Source organism: Musca autumnalis, unplaced genomic scaffold, assembly GCF_047663935.1.
Source record: "Musca autumnalis isolate F117 unplaced genomic scaffold, ASM4766393v1 scaffold_1, whole genome shotgun sequence".
Classification (NCBI taxonomy): Eukaryota; Metazoa; Arthropoda; class Insecta; order Diptera; family Muscidae; genus Musca; species Musca autumnalis.
The window spans coordinates 323,499,700-323,514,458 of NW_027411644.1; the positions used below are offsets into that span (position 1 = coordinate 323,499,700).

At 37.4% G+C, this 14,759-nt stretch overlaps 1 protein-coding gene across 1 annotated transcript in view; it reads left to right on the plus strand.

The window, feature by feature from the left end:
• LOC141390089 (uncharacterized) overlaps positions 1 to 14,759 on the plus strand; it is a 175,209-nt gene that overhangs the window by 107,081 nt on the left and 53,369 nt on the right. The window lies entirely within an intron of this gene.

Below are 14,759 nucleotides of genomic sequence, written 5' to 3' on the forward strand. Positions count from 1 at the left end.
AATTTAGTTTTAGTATCTTATTTTTTAAGCGTATTTAATTAAATAAATTGTTCGTATAATATAAAAATATGTTGTTTATTTTCATTTTTTTGCAAATATTTTAAATCGGGCTAAAACGACCCCTTTTGCACTGACCGGGGCTTTATATCAGAAACTAATGTGAGGGAGACTTAAACAGCAAAATTATGAATGACAAGTAAAAAAGTATCAGTCGGCTTTGCCGACAGAGATATACCCTCAGCCTGTGCGAATTTAAACGTCCATCTATTGCCAATATCGAATCTACTGATTACGGATTTTATACCCCCTTTTTGAAATTTGCCGGCAAAAAAATATATCGCGTACTGTCATGGTGACATAGTTTAACTTTTGGAGGTGGGGGAGGTGTCGGAAAGTGCGCACCGATAGTGCCAATCTTCAAACTTAAACTTAGTTTGGACTATAAATTACGAAGGCCAAATTTTAGACCGTTCGAGAGGTATCGTACGCATAGTGCCATATAGATTTTTAAAGCTTTCTGGCTATTTTCTCAGGAAGCATGGGCTTGCCCCCGAAAAAACTTGCACCGTCGTGATGGGGCAGCGAATACAAGTTCTTACAACAAAGATAAAAGCGATTCGAAAGGATGCTGTAATGTACATTTTTCCGACATTTTGTGTGGGAGGTACCTGAAGAAGCTGACACATATATTCCTTATTCAAGCCTGATGTATGTCTCGTAGAGATATTAGGATGTGAAAAGTATGGACCAAATCCGTTACTGTCTTCACGAGTTATCGTGGGCATAAATTTTTTCGAATATTTTCGAACTTTTGTGGGAGAGGTACCTAAAGTAATGGACCGATATGGCTCACCTTCGGACTTAAACTAAGTTCAAACAAAATATTACGACGGCCATATTTTAGACCGAATCGGCAGATCCGTTCGAGAGTTATCGTGCGCACATTGTGTCATAGGGGATTTTTACAACTTTCTGGCTATTATCTCAGGAAGTATGGACTAGTCCCAGATAAAACTTGTACTTTCCTAAAGGGGGTAGCGAATACAAGTTGCTACAACAAAAATCAAAACGATCCGAGAGCAGGACCTAAACTGAACTTTTCAGAAATTTTGTGTGGGAGGTACCCGAAGTTTGGTAGAAATTTCACGATGTGCCAAGTATGGCCCAAATCGGTTAGTCTGTTCAAGAGTTTTCCGAACATTTTCGAACTTTTGTGGGGGGGGGGTACCTGAAGAAGTGTACTGATATGGCCAATCTTCGAACTTAAACTAAGTTTGGACAAAATATTACAAAAGCCAAATTTTGGACCAAATCGGCTCATCCGTTCGAGAGTTATCGTGGGTACCAGCCAGCCGGACAGACTGACAGACATAGATAAATCGACACCAAATTCTCTGAAACGGATATCGTCCAAACATACTTGGGGTATAAAACCATTATTTCGATGAGATACAAATTATTTCGGGAGCAAACACGAGAACATATATTAACCTTAGTTTTAACACAATCAACATTGTACGAAATAACAAATAATTAAACAATTAAGTTACAGTCTTTTACTAAAACATAATGCTTCAGGATGGAATCTCACAAATAAAACGCTTGCCGTTTATTACTGTTACAATTTGTAATTCATATACAAACGTTTTATTTGAGAGGTTCCATCATAAAAAAAATATTTTTTAGTTTTAAGTGCATTTATAAATAAAACACTGTAACTTAATTTTTTAATTATTTTTTGTTTGTTTTTAATGTTCAGTAATTAAATTTGTTGGCCACTAAGAACCTCGTAACCAAATTATAGCCAATTTAGGCAGAAAATGTAGGTAAAATCTTTAAAATACCTGAAATCGGATGGTACCGATATATGGAGGCTATATCAAAACCAATGTCGAAAATTGTTGGTGAAGAATTTTCTGTACCCTTGGGAACTCTAAATGTCAAGTTTCAGCCAATTCAGGTTGAAAATGTAGATAAAATCCTTAAAATACCTGAAATCGGATGGTACCGCCATATGGGGGCTAAAATTAACCCATATTGGCTTTGGTTTCATATTCATGTATTGTCATCCAAATATGAAAAGTGTGCAAAGTTTTAGTTCAATTGGTCAACTGCAAGCGTGTGGAAAATGAGTTCTAGATTTGAACTAAACTAAACAAGTAAGAAAGTATCAGTTAGCTGTGCTGACGGAGAAATACCCTCAGCCACTGACCAAGAAAAAAACAACAAAACCAAACCAAACACAATAATTATGCCGTATATAAAATATATTGATTTTATATCACGAGTTTGCTTTAAAATCTGTAGGTACCGTAACGTGGGCTTATACCAAATCATTGACATATACCAAACATTTTTGACAACCAAACTTCCTCATAAAGGACTCAAAATATTAAATTATGTTAAAATAAGTTTGAAAGAAATTTTTGAAAAAGTTTTAGAGTTATCTTGCACAATATCCGACAGGGTTTTGAAGCTTTTGGGCCATTATTTTAGGAAGTATTGACTTACTCCGGAACAAAATGTGCCATTGTAAATGAGGCCGATCCAACAATCTGAAAAAGAGTCAAAACGATGCCAGAGGAACTCCTAAACTTCACTTTATCCGAATTTTGTGTGGGAGGTAACCGAAGGAGTGGACCGATATAGTCTATATTTCAATCCCATACTGGACTGGATGAAATAATACGATGCGCGAAGCCTGCATCAATCCCTGCGAGGATTATCTTGCGGATTTGTCATTTTGGTTGGTGCCGTCAGGGTTTCTTGGAGCTTTTCGGCCAATATCTCAGGAAGTATGGACTTCCGCAAGAAAAAATTGTACCGTCATAAAGTGAGCCGCAGGGAAAACTTACTGAAAAATTTCAAAACCATCCGAGAGGAGCCCTTAAACTTCACTTTATCCGAATTTTGTGTGGACAGATATAGTTCATATTCGAACCAGATCTATATCAGGAAGAAATAATACGATGTGCAAAGTTTTGACCAAATCGATTGCTCCCTTCGAGAGTTTTCGTTCAGACCATTTTACAGAAAAATTTTGAACTTTTGTGGGGGAGGTACCAGAAGGATTGGACCGATATAGCCCATCTTCGAACTTAAACTAAGTTTGGACAAAATATTACGATACCCAAAATTTTGTTCGAATCGGTTGAACTGCTTGAGAGTTATCGTGCGCATAAGCCAGACAGACAGACATTTTTCGTATCAAAGTGTATATACCCTTTCTAGCCTAAAGGCTGAGGGTATAAAAATCATGGTGCTTAACTTAACACAAAGAACATTAAAATCAAACACTATATTTATACCCTCAGCCTATAGGCTAGAAAGGGTATATACACTTTCATACGGGAAAAATGTGTCTCATCAAAATAATGGTTTTAGACCCTAAGTATGTTTTGGCGAAATGTGTTTCAGACAATTTAGAGTTGATTTAGCCATGTCCGTTCGTCTATCTGTCTGGCTGGCTGGAGCGCACGATAACTCTCGAACGGAGCAACCGATTCGGTTCAAAATTTGGCTTTCGTAATATTTTGCCCAAACTTAGTTTAAGTTCGAAGATGGGTTATATCGGTCCACTCCGATTTGGTCCATACTTTGCGCATCGTGAAATTTCTACCAGACTTAAGTGAGGCTCCAATATGGACTCAATCGGCCCACTCCTTCAGGTACCTCCCACACAAAATTTAGGATAAGTTCAGTTTAGGACCTGCTCTCGAATCGCTTTGATTTTTGTTGCTACAACTTGTATTCACTTCCCCCCATATGACGGTACAAGTTTCATCAGGGGCAAGTCCATACTTCCTGAGAAAATGACCGGAAAGGTGCAAAAGCCCCTATAACTTGATTTGATTTTTGTTGAAGCTATTTGCATTCGCTACCTCCATTACGACGGTAAAAGTTTTTTCAAGGGGCAAGTCCATATTTCATGGGAAAACAGCCCGAAAGGTGTAAAAAACCCCTATGACACCATGGTTGTCGGAGAGCACGATAACTCTCGAACTGTTCAACCGATTTGGTCCAACATTTGGTCTCCGTCATATTATATCCAAACTTAATTTCATGGGCAATACCGGTCACAACTTTCGGTACTTATCCCCAATGTTTGAAAAATGTCACTAATATGCTAGGACGATATCACTCGAATGGAGCAACCAATTTGGTCCAAACTTTGGATCTCCCAATATTTTATCAAAATTTAGTTTAACTTCTAAAATGGCCCATATCGGTCCTCCCTAAGGGTACCTGCCCTACAAAAGTTCAACATTTGTGTATTAGTGCAGTTAATTCCTAATCCACATTTTTGCCGGCAAGTTCAAATGCCCAAAAAGGGCCACAAAATTCTAAATAGACCTTAAATACATTCGATCTGTCCGGAGGTGAAAGTTTCGCTTCACATTGGCTGAGGGTATATATCTCCCGGCAAAGCCGACTGACACTTTTTTACTTGTTTTATTATACCCTCAGCCTTTAGGCTAAGGAGGGTATATACACTTTGATACGATGAAAATGTGCCTCATCGAAATAATGGTTTTAGACCCCAAGTATGTTTGGACGAAATGTGTTTCAGACAATTTGGAGTCGATCTAGCCAAGTCCGTCCGTCTGTCTGTCTGTCTGTCTGTCTGTCTGTCTGTCCTGCTGGCTGGAGCGCACGATAACTCTCGAACGGATGAACCGATTCGGTTCAAATTTTGGCTTTCGTAATATTTTGCCCAAACTTAGTTTAAGTTCGAAGATGAGCTACATCGGTCCACTCCTTCCGGTACCTCCCCCACAAAAGTTCGAAAATGTTCGGAAAGTTTGTGCGCACGATAACTCTTGAAGGGAGTGACCGATTTGGTCCATACTTTGTATAGCATAAACTTTCTACCAGAGTAATATGAGGTTCCAATACAGTCTCAATAGGTCCACTCCTTCGGGTACCTCCCACACAAAATTTGGGAAAAGTTCAGTTTAGGGCCATCTCTCGAATCGCTTTGGTTTTTGTTTTAGCAACTTGCATTCACTGCCCTCCATACGACGGTACAAGTTTCATCAGGGGCAAGTCCATACTTCCTGAGAAAATAGGCTGAAAGTTGCAAAAAACCCTATGACACAGTGTGAGGTGGTTGGAGCGCAAGATAACTCTCGGACGGATCTGCCGATTCGGTCCAAAATTTGACCTTAGTAATATTTTGTCCAAACATTGTTTATGTTTGAAGATAAGCCATATCGGTCCACTCCTTCAGGTACCTACCCCACAAAAGTTCAAAAATTTTCGGAAAATTTGTGCGCACGATACCTCTTGATGGGAGTGACCGATTTGGTCCATACTTTACACATCCTAATATATCTACCAGGTATAGGTCAGGTTCGAAAATATACTATATTTGTCCACTCCGTCCGGTACCTCCCACACAAAATTTTGGATAAGTTCACTTTAAGACCAGCTATCGAATCACTTTGATTTTTGTTGAAGCAACTTACATTCGCGATTGTAAAAGTTTTTTCAGGGGCAAGTGTAAAAACCCCTATGGCACCCCCATGGTCTATGTGGGTCCATTCCTTTAAGTACCTCCTCCGCAAAACTTTTGAACTTTAATCCTAATCAACATCTTTGTCGGTTCATGTAAAAAAAGTATTTAAATTTACACAGGCTGAGGGTATATCTCTGTCGGCAAAACCGACTGATACTTTTTTACTTGTTTAAATTGAATTGAAAAAAAATGAATCGTTGAATTGAATTTTTCCTTCCAGACATAGATCGGGTTCGAATATGGACTATATCGATCCAATCCCTCGGGTACTTCCTACACACAATTCAAATAAAGTGAAGTTTAAAAACACTTCGCGGATCCTTTTACGATGGTACAACTTTTTTCGGGCGCAAGTCCATACTTCCTGAGGTAATGGCCTAAAAGATCCACGAAACCCTGACGGCACCAAGCAAAATGGAAAATGCGCAAGATAGTTCGTGCAGGGAGTTTCTGATTGGTGCAGACTTTGCACATCGTAGTCATGTGTCAGGTTGGAACATGGACTATATCGGTCCACTCCATCGGGTACCTTCCGCACAAATTTCGGAAAAAGCGAATTAAAGCTCATCTTGGAACGTTTTGATTATTTTTTTGCAGTAGGTTGTCATATTGACCCCATTTACAACGGTACAGTATTTTCCGGAGTAAGTTTGCTTACTAAAAATTGTTAGTATACGTCGGTGATTTGGTACAGATTCCACATATTTTAAAGCAAATTCGTGATTGTTTTTTTTTTTTTTTTTGTCAGTGGCTGAGGTATCTCCTTCAGCACAGCTGACTGATACTTTCTTACATGTTTTTGTGACAAAAATCTATGGGAATTTCTGAGTGAAATCGGACACTCATTCAAAATGAGGTTTTTGATTTCCTTAATTTTTTTGTTGTGGTGATGCTGCTCATCAGTAAAAAATTTTAGTATATTTTCAGATTTTTTTTGACTAAAGGTTCTTGAATAAGTCGAATTCTCTAAAAGCTATATGCAAAGAAATACCCATAACTTCTTTAATATTGATCCAAATAGGTTTTTTTTAATTTTTAATTTTTTATTTTTATATCAGTTATCGAATTAAAAAAATAGAAAAAATTTTACAGTGGGCTTGGATGCAATTTTCGCTATTTGGTTTTCTTGAAATGTTTAACGTAAATAATAAATAAATCGAGAAAACAAATGTTTAAAAATGTTATTTTGTATTTTTAGGTAAAATAATAAATGTTACATTGGTATAATGGAAAAATTGTATTGACAAATTTTAAAAAATTAAGAAAAAATAGTAATCATTCGAATCCCACTACCTAACAGGACTTACAATTTTTGTAATTAATTATAGTTTAATACAAAAAATTTAAAAAAAAATCGAATAGTGTATTCATTGTTAAAAATTGATTTTGATTATAAAATCGCGATAATAGCATCTAAGCCCACTGTGCACATTTTTTGTCTATTTTTTATTAAATAGCTGATTTAGCAACAAAACATTAAAAAAAAAGATTTTTCAAATTGGACTAATATTAAAGAAGTTATGAGTATTTCTTTGTATATAGTTTTTACATAATTCAACTTTTTCAATGCGCGATATTTCTGGAACCGTTAGTCAAGAAAAAATCTGAAAATACACTGTAATGTTTTGCTGATGAGCAGCATCACCACAGCAAAACATAAAGGAAATCAAAAACATCATTTTGAGAAAGTGTCGGATTTCACTCAGAAATCCCCCTATATTTTTTAAATCGACGAAGGTGGAGCTTTAAAGTTTAAAGATAAAGTCGAGACGGGGTTCGACAGTGTCATACCCAACACCTCTACCCCTGCGCATAATCTTATCCTGGATCAACATTTCTATTCTAAACTATATACTATAGAAAACTCAAAGAACTGGACCAACAATATCGACACAATCAGTATTAACTAATATATGAGAATTTTCTCGAAACAGTGGTATCTCCTTTCTTACAGACGGGGAACAGGATGCTCAGGTTCCAATCGTCAGGTACGACTTCTTCCTGACATAATGTCGCCCCAGGTTTTAAACAGTTCGGCTGGTAGTCGATCGGTTACTGCTGCCTTATTATCCTTCAGCCGGTTTATTGCTGACTTAACCTCATCTTGACAGGGGGTATACTTTGAACACCATCATTTGGGATTGGGTCTCTGTTATCTTTGTCTTCTACGCTAGATACAAACAGTTTGGATATGCCACATTCTTCCCTTCGGTAGCAACCCGACACTTCTGTAGTGGAATTCTGTAACTCACTTTTTGAGTTACCGACACAAATCTTTAAAATTAAAACGCAAAATTATGAATGAATAGTGCCAAAACAAAAGTTGACAGTAGGACTTAGCGAAAACTTTCTTTTGGTTAATAACTTACCGACAATTTTCGTTAATTACCGAAATTATACGTATTTTAATTTTACCGATTTTTGTCTGTAATTAGAAAAATGATTTACAGATGTGGTATTCAAGTATGGAATGGGCAATTCTTTGCCACTGTGAAGATATCACTGTGCAACACGATAATTATTAACCATATTCTGACACCGCAGCGTGATAAAAGACCAAAAAAAAAAGAAGACACGTGTCTCGCAGCTTTTTTCTTATCTCATCAACTTTCGCGGTTATAGGCATCCAAAGATTTGAGGCTTTGATGTAAAAAGGGTCATTTAGTCAGTCCAAACCGTTAGGACATTTGAATTTATCTCAGAGGCAAAGTGTAGCTCTTGTCTTAAAGAACAAACATTGTGAACACATATAATCCATCAATCTTTATCGGCAATGTCAAAATCGCCAAGGTAAAATTTCTTTTAAAATTTTTTGTCGGATTTTGTTCTACAGCTACGGTATGGTACGATCCAACTCGATCGATGAATGGCTGTCATTTATCACAACGTGATTAATTTTATTTCTTGTTTTCTGGTCTGGAGATATCCAGGCTACTGCTCACTACTATATTTTTGCGCTGCGAAGTTCAGCATCGTTCCATTGTCAGACGTTTGGCTGTGGAATGTTGCACCGTAGATATTCTCCTTTCCAATGTTGGCATTAAAATCGCCTAGAATAATTCTATTGTCATGAGCAGGACAACGCTTATAAGCGCTCGTGAAATATATCTTTGGTCTGTTCGTCCTTGTGTTCAGTGGAAGCATGAGCTCAAATAAAACTGATGTTGAAAAATTTAGCTTTTATTAGAATTGTAGAATGAAGGACTCATTCACGGGGGTTAAGCTGGAGACCAGATGTATTAACCTCCGACCATCTACAAATCCGCTTTATGCCATGGCAGCTATAATACAGTGCTTATGGTCCTTAAAAAGCTGTCCTTAAAAAGCCCTCAGCATTTATGCTAACGAGGGTTGATATACTTTAATAGGGCAAACGGTTTCTCATCGAAATAATGGTTTTAAACTCCAAGTATGTTTGGACAAAATCCGTTTAAGACTTGGAGTCGATTTAACCATGTCCGTCCGTCTGACTGGTTGGAGCGCACGATAACTCTCGATTAAGTCCAAAATTGGGCCTTCGTAATATTTTGTCCAAACTTAGTTCGAAGATGGGTCATATCGGTCCACTCCTCCCCCACAAAAGCTCAAAACTTTTTGCTAAAGTTGTGCGCACCATAACCCTCGAAGGCAGTAACCGAGTTGGTCCCTACTTTGCACATCGTAAAATGTCTACCGGACATACATAGATGAGGCTCAAATATGGACTCTATCTGTCCACTCCTTCGTGTATCTACCATACAAAATTTCGGACGAGTTAGTTTAAGATCTGCTCTCGAATCGGTTTGATTTTTGTTTTTTTAATCACGTGTATTCGCTGTCCTATTACGACGGTATAAGTTTTTTCTGGTGCAAGTTCATACTTCCTGAGAAAGTGGGTGCTATATCTCCTGAACGGAGCAACCGATTTAGTACAAACTTTGGATCACGTATAACTTTGTCCATATGTAGTTTAACTTCGAAAATGTTTTGATCCCTTCAGAGTCGCATCATTCCAAATAATTAGCAGCACATAACCCAAAAACATGTTTTGGTGGCTGACTTAATTTTGCGACCACAAATGTTAAATTGATAGAAACAAAGAAAGGCAAATTGCATTTGTGAACCATTAACACAGGTCATTATATTCGCCTGTTCTACCTGCCTATCAACCCTTCAATGTGTCAAAACAAATCGTAAAACACTTGTTCACGCCAAACAAGACCATAAAACAGGTTCACAAACTTAATTGTTGTAAATATTCAGGTAGAAAGCGTAAAAGGTCAAGGTGAATACAATGTTTGCCACAACCAGTTCCACGAAATGCTGCGACATTCTCTGAAAGACATTGACCATAGACATACTTATAATGGTAAGAATTTTGTCTAGACAATCTTTGCATTTATTGACTTAAATTTGTTCATAATCATAAATCGTCTATCATTGACAGATGGTTATATTAGTATCACACAGTAGGCGATTTTTTGGTTTTCGGCCTTCATTGGAGCACAGCTGAGTGCTACACATTAGACGGGTGAACATTAGGGTTATGACTTTTTACAACCTCGTATCCCTGTATCATATTTTGATGAGCTTTTACATAAGATTAAATAAAATCTTAATTATAAGCTGTTTCGATAAAAAAAATCTCACGCACAATGTCATTTGAAATGTTTTCTTTTTTTGATGTCATTATAAGCAGTTATATAACGGAATATAAGCTTTGGAGCCACACGACATAAACATAATGTCATAATCTTTTTTTATACCCTCCACCATAGGATAATCATTGTAGACCCCACAAACTATTCTAAAACTATTCTACATCGATATAGCCATGTCCGACCGTCTGTGGAAATCACTCTAGCTTCCGAACGGATTGAAGTAGGTGGATGAAATATTGTTAAAATCTATTATATGTATGTAGGACTTTTGGTATTGAAAGCGGGTTATGTAGGTCTATAGCCCCCATACAAAGTGACGCGTCGTCGTTTTAAGGAAATTTTAGGATATTAGTACCATTTGACCACCAAATTTTGTTTATATAGGTCCACGTTTTGGTGTATCCCCCATATAAGGCACCATATACATACATATAGTACGCGTCATTCTAAGATATTTTGAATGTATTAGTCCCATTTGACCACAGAATCGGTTGTAACGTTGCGTTTTAAGAGGCTACGAAACATATCTACTATAAAAGGTTTATATAGAGGTCCAGGTTTTGCTATAGATCCCATAGGACGATATATCCGATTTTCGGTATTTTGAAGGTTTTTGCCTCAATATTCCACCGAAATGGCTGAAATTTGGAATTTAGTCTTCCCCCGGAAATTTGTAGGTATAGGTCCACGCCTTCATATAGCCCCATAGGACGGTACCTCCCGATTTTCGGTATTTTGAAGGTTGTGGCCTCAATATTCCACCGAAATGGCTGAAATTTGGTTGTTAGTCTTCATTTGGGGTATAACACATTCCATATGAAATTTGTTGGTATAGGTCTACGCCTTCATATAGCCCCCATAGAACGGTACCTCCCGATTTTCGGTATTTTGAGGGTTGTGGCCTTAATATTTCACCGAAATGGCTGAAATTTGGTATTTAGTCTTCCCTCGGAAATTTGTAGGTATAAGTCTACGCCTTCACATAGCCCCATAGAACGGTACCTCCCGATTTTCGGTATTTTGAGGGTTGTGGCCTTAATATTCCACCGAAATGGCTGAAATTTAGTGGTTAGTCTTCACTTGGGTTATGAAACATTCCATATGAAATTTGTCGGTATAGGTCACACGCCCTCATATAGTCCCGTAGGACTATATCTCCCAATTTTCGGTATTTTTGAAAGTTATAGCTATACTATACTACCAAATGCCTGAAATTTGATATTTCGTCATTTTTTGGGATGCAAAACTTTCTCCCAGAAATTTATCTGTATCGGTCCACGCTTTAATGCACACCCCATGGAACGGTACAACCTAATTTTCGGTGTTTTGAAGGGTTTAGCCTCATTATAACACCGAAATGGCTAAAATTTAGTACATAGTCTTCGTTGTGGGTATAAAACTTTCCACCTGAAATTAGACGGTATAGGTCAACGTCTTCATACAGCTCCTATAGAACGGCACAGCCCGATTTTCGGTATTTTGAAGGTTTTAGCCTAATTATTCCACCTACAAAAATTTCCCTCAGAAAATGGTCGGTATACGTGCATGTTTTGGGGGGTAACCCCCTAGAACGGTATATCCCAATTTTCGGTATATAGAAGGTTTTAGCCTCATTAGTCTTCGTTGAGGGTATAAAACTTTCCACCTGAAATTTATCGGTATAGGTCCATGTCTTCATATAGCCCCCATAGAACGGTATCTCCCGATTTTCTACATATAGCTAGTTCTCCACCAAAATAGCTGATATTTGGTATTAAGTTTTTGATAGAGGTATGAAACATTCCAGCCGAAATGTGCCGGTATAGGTCGACGTCCTCAAATACCCCCATAGGGCCGTACCTTCCGATTTACGGTATTTTGAAAGTTGTGGCCTCAATATACCACCGATATGCCTGAAATTTAGTATTTAAATTTCCATGGGTGTATAAAATATTGCAGAAGAGAATTATCAGTATAAGCCCTTTTCTTCAAATAACCCCATAGAAGCGTACTTTCCGAGTTTCGGTATTTTAAGGTTGTGTCATCAATATCCCATCGAAACGGATGAAATTTAATATTTAATCTCCGTTGGTGGCATAAAACTTCCCAACTGAAAATTTCCTGTATTGTTCCATGTTTTATATACCCCATAGAAAGATCCCTCACAATTTTCCGTATTTTGAAAGTTTTAGCCACAATATTCAATAGGAATAACTGCAATTTGGTATTTAGTCTTCGCAGGAGTTACGAAACATTCCTCCAGAAATTTATCGGTACAGGTTAACGTTTTATACAGCCTCCCGATGTTAACTATCCAAATCCAGAATATCCAGGTTTAGGTCTAGTCGGTTTTGCCAAGTTTTATTTATGTATTTCGCTCAGTTCGGAAAATTGTAAATATTGGTCCATGTTTTGGAAAGAACAAAAATGTCGCCCCATATTAACTGTTTTGAAGGGAGCATTATCAGTTGAGATATATGTACTACTTCTGCAATAAAAGGAAGAGTTATGGTGAATGGTGAATGTGTTAGGTGAAAGTGCTCCTTCATATGCAACAGTAAAAAATTGGGTTGCTGAATTTAAACGTGATCGTACAAGCATTGAAGATGAACCACGTAGTGGACGTCCAAAAACAGCAACAACAGCAGAAATTGTAGCCAAAGTGCATGATAGGGTATTAAATGATCGACGAATAAAAGTGCGTGAAATTGCTAACATCATGGGCATCTCAAATGATCGAGTCTATTTAATTTTGCATGAAGAACTACAGATGAAAAAGCTTTCTGCAAGATGGGTGCCGCATTTGTTAACAGTCGATCAAAAACGCATAAGAAGGAACATTTCTCAAGCTTGTTTGGATCATTTTAAGCGAAATAAAATGGATTTTAAGCGTCGTTTCATAACTGTTGATGAGACATGGATCCACCGCTATACTCCAGAGACAAAATAACAATCCAAACAATGGACGGAAGCTGGAGGAAGTGCCCCAAAGAAGGCAAAAACAATTCAATCGGCTGGTAAGGTTATGGCAACGGTTTTTTGGGACTTCAAAGGTATTTTATTGATTGACTATCTGCAAAACGGTAAAACAATAAATTCAGAGTACTATTGCAACCTTTTGGATCAATTAAATGTGCAAATTCGAGAAAAACGTCCTGGCTTACAACACAAAAAATAGTTTTTCAGAGTGTTTTAACAATGGCTAAAATCAACGAATTAAAGTACGAGTTGCTTGACCACCCACCTTCTTCTCCTGATTTAGCTCCCAGTGACTTTTACTTGTTCCCAAATCTAAAAAAATTATATGCTGGCAAGCGTTTTTCCTCAAATGAAGATGCAATTACAGTTGTAAACCAACTTGAAGACCTTGAGTAAAACTATTTTAATCAAGGGTTAGAATTGCTAGAAAAGCGTTGGACTAAGTGTATTGAAGTTTCAGGAGATTATATTGAAAAATAAAAATATTTTTGAAAAACTAACTATTCTCTTTCATTGATAGGCTAAGAAGTTTCCGAACCGCCCTTGTATAAATGTAGACTTCAGCCAATCCTGGGGGTATTGTCCGGTGTCATATATGTAGTTAAATAGTCTTGTCAGCAGGTCAACATTGTCACCATTTATCATTTTTAGCTTTTCGTTCTCGGAGGGATTTTAATGCATCTTCAACTTTACTTTTTGTGATTGCCTAGCCTGTCATTTGCTGTGATATCTGGTTGTCATAATCCGATCTGGTAGAGTCTCTGAATAAGTTTTATATGTATTCTTTCCAGCTATCTTTCTTCTCAGCAGTTTCAAAAACGGGTTCATTATTATTGTTGTAAAGGACTGATGAATTGGTATTTCTGTAAATGCCGGCTGCTTCTTTCATTTTCTTGTGTAACTGAAAGTCGTCGTGCAGTGTCATCAGTCGTTCAATTTCTTGGCATTCACTGTTCAGGTGGTTATTTTTGGCTATACGCACTTCCCTCTGAATTTCCCTGTTGATTTCCCAATACATCTCGTAGTTACTATTTTTGTATTTTCTACGCTCATCCATCTTTTACTCTTTGGTTTTGTGTAGTTTCCAAGCGTGTTACGTGCAATTGAATTGATTGTGGTCTTCACACTGTTCCATATATTTTCCACGTCATTCCTGTTGATATTGATTAACTCTGTGTTGACTTGAGAAGAAACGTCAGACCTTATTATAGGATTTTCGAGTTTTCCGATGTCAATTTTTCGATTTCGTGATTTATTTGACTGACGTGCTAGTTTTATGTGGATTTTTGCCATCAGAAGATTGTGGCAGATGGTACATCTGGCCTAGGGTAAGTTGTGACCTTTCTTACAGACGAGCAGTGTCGCCTGTTCCTTATCAGATTGCCGACTCTATCCTGGGGGGATTTCCAAGTATATAACCTTCTTGGCGGTAGGGTGAACAGGGTATTGCTAATTTTCATTTTAAATTCCTGACAAAATTAGATGATTCTGTCACCTCTTTCATTTCTATCTCCTAGTTGAAGTATCTCTTCAGTCATCCAACTTTTACTCTTTGGTTTTGTGTAGTTTCCAAGCGTGTTACGTGCAATTGAATTGATTGTGGTCTTCACACTGTTCCATATATTTTCCACGTCATTCCTGTT